Source organism: Aythya fuligula, chromosome 18, assembly GCF_009819795.1.
Source record: "Aythya fuligula isolate bAytFul2 chromosome 18, bAytFul2.pri, whole genome shotgun sequence".
Taxonomy (NCBI): Eukaryota; Metazoa; Chordata; class Aves; order Anseriformes; family Anatidae; genus Aythya; species Aythya fuligula.
In genome coordinates this window covers 3,290,080-3,296,079 of record NC_045576.1, presented here as the reverse complement: position 1 = coordinate 3,296,079, position 6,000 = coordinate 3,290,080, and the positions used below count along the sequence as shown (strand labels likewise).

General features: G+C 49.6%; 1 long non-coding RNA gene across 4 annotated transcripts in view; it reads left to right on the top strand.

Annotated features, from left to right (window-relative positions):
- Positions 1-5,691: 5,691 nt before the first annotated feature.
- Positions 5,692-6,000, top strand: part of LOC116496707 — a 63,934-nt gene continuing 63,625 nt past the window's right edge. For all 4 annotated transcript variants that reach the window (XR_004254034.1, XR_004254036.1, XR_004254035.1 and 1 more), the window contains exon 1: positions 5,692-5,927. This is a non-coding gene — a long non-coding RNA (uncharacterized LOC116496707). The remainder of the gene's footprint in view (positions 5,928-6,000) is intronic.

Genomic DNA, 6,000 nt, shown 5'->3' with positions numbered 1-6,000 from the left:
ATTTTGCTCATCAGTAATGGAAGTGACTGCAAAAACTGCATAGCACTGACTGGAGAACAGGGCTCTTCATGTTTTACCTGCAGCCTCTATGTGCCTCTTAAAAAAAAAACAAAAACAAACAAACAAACAAACAAAAAAAAAATCCTCCTAAAAGCAGGGAAGAGTGAGAAGAGGGAGTTCAAAACTTTTGGAGTAAGAATGCGTAAAATGCAGACAGAAAGGAGGTTGAAATGTGACCATATGAGACGCTCCAGGGAGTCCCCAAGGTAGCTCAGGAAAGCTACGGATCCTGTTTAGCTTGTGAAATGAATTAGAAGAGGAAAGAAGTTTATATTCTCTGCTGCCCCCATGTTGTTCTGTGCTTAGCAAAATACATTAAGAAAAAAAAAACCAAAAAACACAAAGAAAAGACCTGAAAAAATGAAATTCCCCATTCCAGTTGTCTCCAGGCCTCAGTGAGGAACTTGCAAACTGCCCTGGTCCCAGAGGGCTGTGTGGGCTCACGTGCACGGTGCCGGGCAGGAGGGATGCTCCTTGCAAAATGGGGGGAATTACTGTGCTGGAAACAGGGGACAAAGGAGTGATTCAAAAGGATAGGAAGAAAAAGGCACCTCACAGCATGGAGACACTTGCTCTGTCTCTAGTCGATGTGTTGAGGAACAGAAGCAGCCGAACAATGAGGAACAGGCTGTTCCCATGTCGGGCGGGAAGTGCATGAAATCCCATGAGCGAGTCTGTGCTTTCTAATGATTTCCAGATGGCATCCTAGCCCGAAAGCGTTGTGGTTGTCTGGATACACATTCACACATTGCAAGGCTTCTACAGAAAATCAGAGGATCTCCGTTAAAGTCATACCTTGGCCCGAAGCAAGAGCCTTGGATGCAGAGATCCACGTGGTAGGTTTGGCTTTCCCTCTACCAAGGGACGTTCATGCTCAACCTATGGAAAATGTACTTTAGATGATTGCACAGAATTTGCATTTTTGGCCGTTTTCCACCAGGAGCTCTATCCAGAGCGTACTTGAATTTCCAGAAAGCTTTTGTCGAGTTCTCTCATCAAAGGCCCTTGCTCTAAGCTACAGCAGGAGGTGAAGGCGAGTCCTCTCGTGGGCTTGTTGCTGGCTGGCGGGTGGGACTCGTGTAAGCCTTCCTGGTGGAGAGGAGATAGTAGTGGAGTCCCCCAGGGGCAAAGCCCATGAATTGACATAGTTTGCAGATGATGGATGTGTTTAGGATGGCAGAAACTGAAATCACTTGGACCATGTTGCAGGTGGGTATGATGGTGAGGAAGAAGGGAGCCTGCCTCCACCCAGCCATGTAGACGTTGCAGTGTGAGACCTGACTCTGCCCCGGTTACCTGGGCTATCCAACAGCAGCTGGGGCAGGCTCTTCCTCTGCCCTGGTGCAGCTCTGGCTGCTTCCAGCGATGACTTGAACAGTTGAGCCTGTGTCTGTGGGTCAGTCCGTCCATCCGTCCACCCCCACTTCAGGTTCAGTGTAGCACTGCACTTTTGGTGTGCTCCCTGCACATGTTCTAGTAGAAATCCTCCTGAAAGGAAGACACAGCAGTGTAGGATCCTCAGGAGAGGAGATGAGAGCAGCTTTCTCTGTGCTGCATTAAACCGGCCTTTTGTGCAGGTAGAATAATCTGGGGAGTAAAAATCCACGCGTGGTGTGCTGTTAGGTGCTACCTGTTCACCATTGCTGCTGCTGCCATAGCACTAGATACAAACTGCGAAAGGCCAAACGCAGATCTCAGAGTCCTAATGTGTCAATTATCTTTCTGACAATTACATATGGATTTCATTAGCTAGCTAAATGGTACCTATTACAGCATCTCACCAGCTGGAGGGATTTCCAGTAGGAAACGTGAGATGGGAAATGCCGACAAATCTCCTATTCCCAGAGGCTCTCTGGAATTCATGCAGATTAAGTGCGATAAGGGCGGCCTCGAGCACCTCGCCCTGGCTCCGTGCGATCCCATCTCCTTGGGGCCAGGAGCAGCAGCCGGGTGGCTGGGCAGTGGGATGTGCACGTCTGGCACCTCGCAGTTAATGCGGAGTGGGGAGGACGGAGCAGGGCGGGAGGTTATCCTGGGGCAATCCAACGATGCTTGCCTTCTCTGAAGAGCTTTGGCACTATATTTTCCTGTAGCTTCAGCGTTATAAATTGTAACTTGAGCTTGTAGGTGATGGGGTAATCCCCGCAAGGAACGTTATTTGAGCAAATGCTGATCCAGATGGTGAAAATGCCCAGGATGGATTTGATCTTAGCCGTCTTTCTGCCACGCAAGCTCTTCACAACATCTCCCTCAATGCAAGTATTTACTGCTTTCTTCATCTTTGACCTTGCTCTTTCCAGGGACCCATCAAATTGGAGTGGTGAAAGAAAAGAAGGGAAGCTAATGATTTGGAGAGGGCTTTCAGGATGATTCCTGTGGTGCACCTTTGCCATCTAGCCTCATCCTGCTGAGCTCTGCTGGATGCTCAGATGCTTCCAGGGGCGACCCTACAAGCTCAGAGGTGTGCCCTCGTGTCGGGATGCATGCCGCCTCCCGTGCTACAGCCCCCGTACACCTAGCAGCACAGGGACTCAATGGGAAGCTGTGGTTGGCCACCAGCACGGCTGGATCCTGCAGGAACACACCAGGGTTTCTTTCCAGTTGGGTGAGCCATCTCTACATAACTGCGGGTGCTCGGCACTGCTTTTCCAGCTGCCTCTTGGAAACCACCTCCCCCAGATGGCTGCGTAGAGCAGGGAGTTGAAGGCTCCAGCTGGGGTGCTCTGGATAGAGCCCCTCCAGCAGGAGGTGAAATGAGCTGGGAGCAGGAGCTTGCAGATCAGCGCGGGCAGGGAGGGTTCTGCAGCAGCAGCGGGTGAGCTGCCAGCCTCAGGGCATGTGGCTCTGCTCAGCCCTCAGAAACCGCAGCGGGGAGCGGGCAGGGTGTGTGCGGGTGTGTTTCGGAGATGATCAGCATCAGTCAAGGGCAAAGGCTTGCCCCCCCACACAGTGTGCTTTTGGTAAAAAGCCTGGGGATTTATTACACACTTTTGGTTGTCAGACGTCAGGTCTCACTACCCGCTCTTGTAAGGCTCAGAAAAAGGACTGCTGTCTTTGGGATGTGACCACAGAAGAGCCTGGGCCCCCTTTTTCCACTGTCCTTGACCATGTTCCCTTTCCCCATGAAATGTTCTGCTGTGATTTCCATGCTTGCAGAGTTTCTCCTGTGCATTGAGTAACGTGTGTGAGCTTGGCTTTCCTCTGGGCAGTTCATCATAGGGGCAAATTAAGGGTGTTTGACGAAAAAGACCTGGAAGAAACATTCCTTTACCTGTGACGCTTCCACCAGGAGAAGTGAAAGCAATAGGGATACTGACTCTGAGGAAGTGCTTTTAGTTTTGCTGTACAAAAAACCTGACTTGCAGGGTTTGGGAGGAAAGCACAAATGCAACGTGACTTCTGTTCGTACTTCCACAGCAATAAGGGCAGCCTCGAGCTCCTCGCCGGGGGTGAGCCAGTTCCCCTCTGGAGCTGTGAGAGGGAAAAGGGGCTGAGGCTGGGATGGAGAAGGACACCTTGAGGGCACCTTCGGTTGTTTCATGGAGTGCTGCTGCCAGCTGGGACTTGTGCCCTGTGGCAGTTTTGGTGTGTGTGTGAGATTCCTTTCTCCTCTAGGGTTTGTTCTGTCAGTGGCTGGAAGTTTTTCAGCTCTCGATCTGTAGGTGTTGCCATTCAGCTTGGAGCGGGCTCTGGCTTGGAGGGGATACTCCAGGCTCTGAAGCCCCTGGGGAATCCCTGCTGGCAGGACCATGCTCCAGGCTCTCACCTCCTCAAGTGTCCAAGCCAAAAGGCCTGGGAAACCCCCTGAAACTCTGAGTTTCAGAAGACCTGAGGGCTTTGCTGAAATAATGCCTCAGGGGCAAGTAAATGTGGTTGTGTTCTGATGAGAATGAGCATGGATGGCTGCAGGGGCTGTTGTCCCTTTGTATCCAGGTACCAAGCCATCTTCACGCACAGACAGCGCCAGCACCCTGAGCTGCAGCTAACACAAGTTAAAGAAATCAAGTAGTACGTTGAGGAAAACAACCTGTACAAGTGAGTGGCCATCCCTTTGTATCAGAAGCATTTACTGTTTGGCAGTAAATGCTTACTGTAAGCTCAAACAGCTCTATGGATCTGATGCTGGTTTTATGCACAGCTGTGAGCTTCCCTGTGTCAGACCTCATCGTGTCTCTGCGGGGTATCTCCCGTCCGAGGGGTCAGGTATCTCGGTGTTAATTGTCTGGAAAATCAAACTAAAAGCTGCCTTTCACACTTACAAGGCACAAATGCTTCAGTGGCAGCTGGCTGGGGTGGGGGCAGAAGGTGGAGCTGTTTCTTCCTCATGCGTCCCGCTCAGAAGGGTGCGAACAACAGCTTAGGACAACACCACAGGACATTAAAATCTTGTTTTACATGTGCACAGATCAGCATCAGAAGGAGCTGTGAAATAAGCTGCAGCAAGGCAGGAGGAAGGTGTTGTGCTGTCCCAGGCGTGCAGGCACTGTGGTATGTTCAGGCAGATCTTAAAGTTGAAATTTAACATCCTTTAACGGGAATTTACGCCTGTAAAATTTCCATCGAAGCCTCGTGCACGCAGTGTGTTCACATTTTGGTTTGTGCTTAGAGAGGATGTTTAGTGGGCATATCCCATGGGTAGCTTTCAAACAATCATCAGCTGATGCACTGAAATCTGAGGGGCCTGGACTGCAAAATGGTGAGTGTTTGGTTGTGTCACCCCTCCCCTATTTAAGAGTGACGATTCAGAGGCTAAATAGAATGAAAAAGGAAAAACTTAATCAAATTACATTTGGACTTTGAAACATAGATGATCTTGTATCTACCTCTCTAGGATTAAATACATGGTTTCCAGTCTTGTTGCGTGGCATAAATATGTTGTTTCAGAGTTAGATATTAAAATTACAGTATAGAGATATTAATATTACAGATTTAGGGGCTGTAGATGTAGAACATGCATCTCAGGTGTCTGATCTTAAAACTGGGGCATTGCTGCAAGGAAAGCCTGGTAGGTAATTGTCAGCAGTCTCTGCTTTGTATTTTCTGTGTATCTCACTTCCTTGTGGGAATGCAGTCGTAGTGGACAGACAAAACAGCAGAAGAAAGGGGATTGCATCGCTCACATGGCATGGTTGTGTTGCTTGTGAAAGTTGTGAGGATCCAACCTGTTTTCACATGCTTTTCACATGCTCTGTCTCTGTATGCCGACCCACACCACGTGTGTGAGAGTGGTAACCGTACAGCACACTGCGGACAAAACACGACAATCCCTAAGGTGATTTATCCCGTCCTTTTGATCCCATCAGTGACCCTTTGCATGCCAAGACCTTTTTACAGGCACTGCTTGTACTGATGCAGACCTGCACGGCAGCTTCAAACCTCTGCCATTTCCAGAGCAAAACCGTCCAGGGAATCCTGCTTCTACCATGGCTCCAAAGAAAAACGTCTTCTCCGCATTACATTGATTTAAACTGCACATGCAGTTTTTGGCTTTGGTTCAATGCCAGACTAAAGGTCCTCTACATTATAAACTATCAGGGCTAGAAAGATTTGCTCTATAAATGGCTCCGTATGCGTATGCAGTGTATATATATTATGGATCTGCTTATGTCATGGAGCACTTCAAATATCCCTTAATAAAATAATAGACCCCTAGGTAGCTGTATGTACTGGCAGAAAGTTGCTCAGCCCTTCGGAGCCATGGAAAAAGTTAGTGCTCCAAAACGTTTCTTCTTTTTCCTCCGGCTGCTTTCCACTGCGGGTAATTAAAACCGCAACGTCCTGGAGCCCAGCGCGGGGAGGGGTGCGGGCAGCGGCCTCTGAACCTGATGGGAGCGCCTCGTGGCAGCGATGGAAACTGCTTGAAGAGGGTGAGATGTGCTCGTTGGTCTCCTGGCTGGACCTGGAGGTTGGTGGGCAGCACTGGGAGGATCTGCAGCGAGC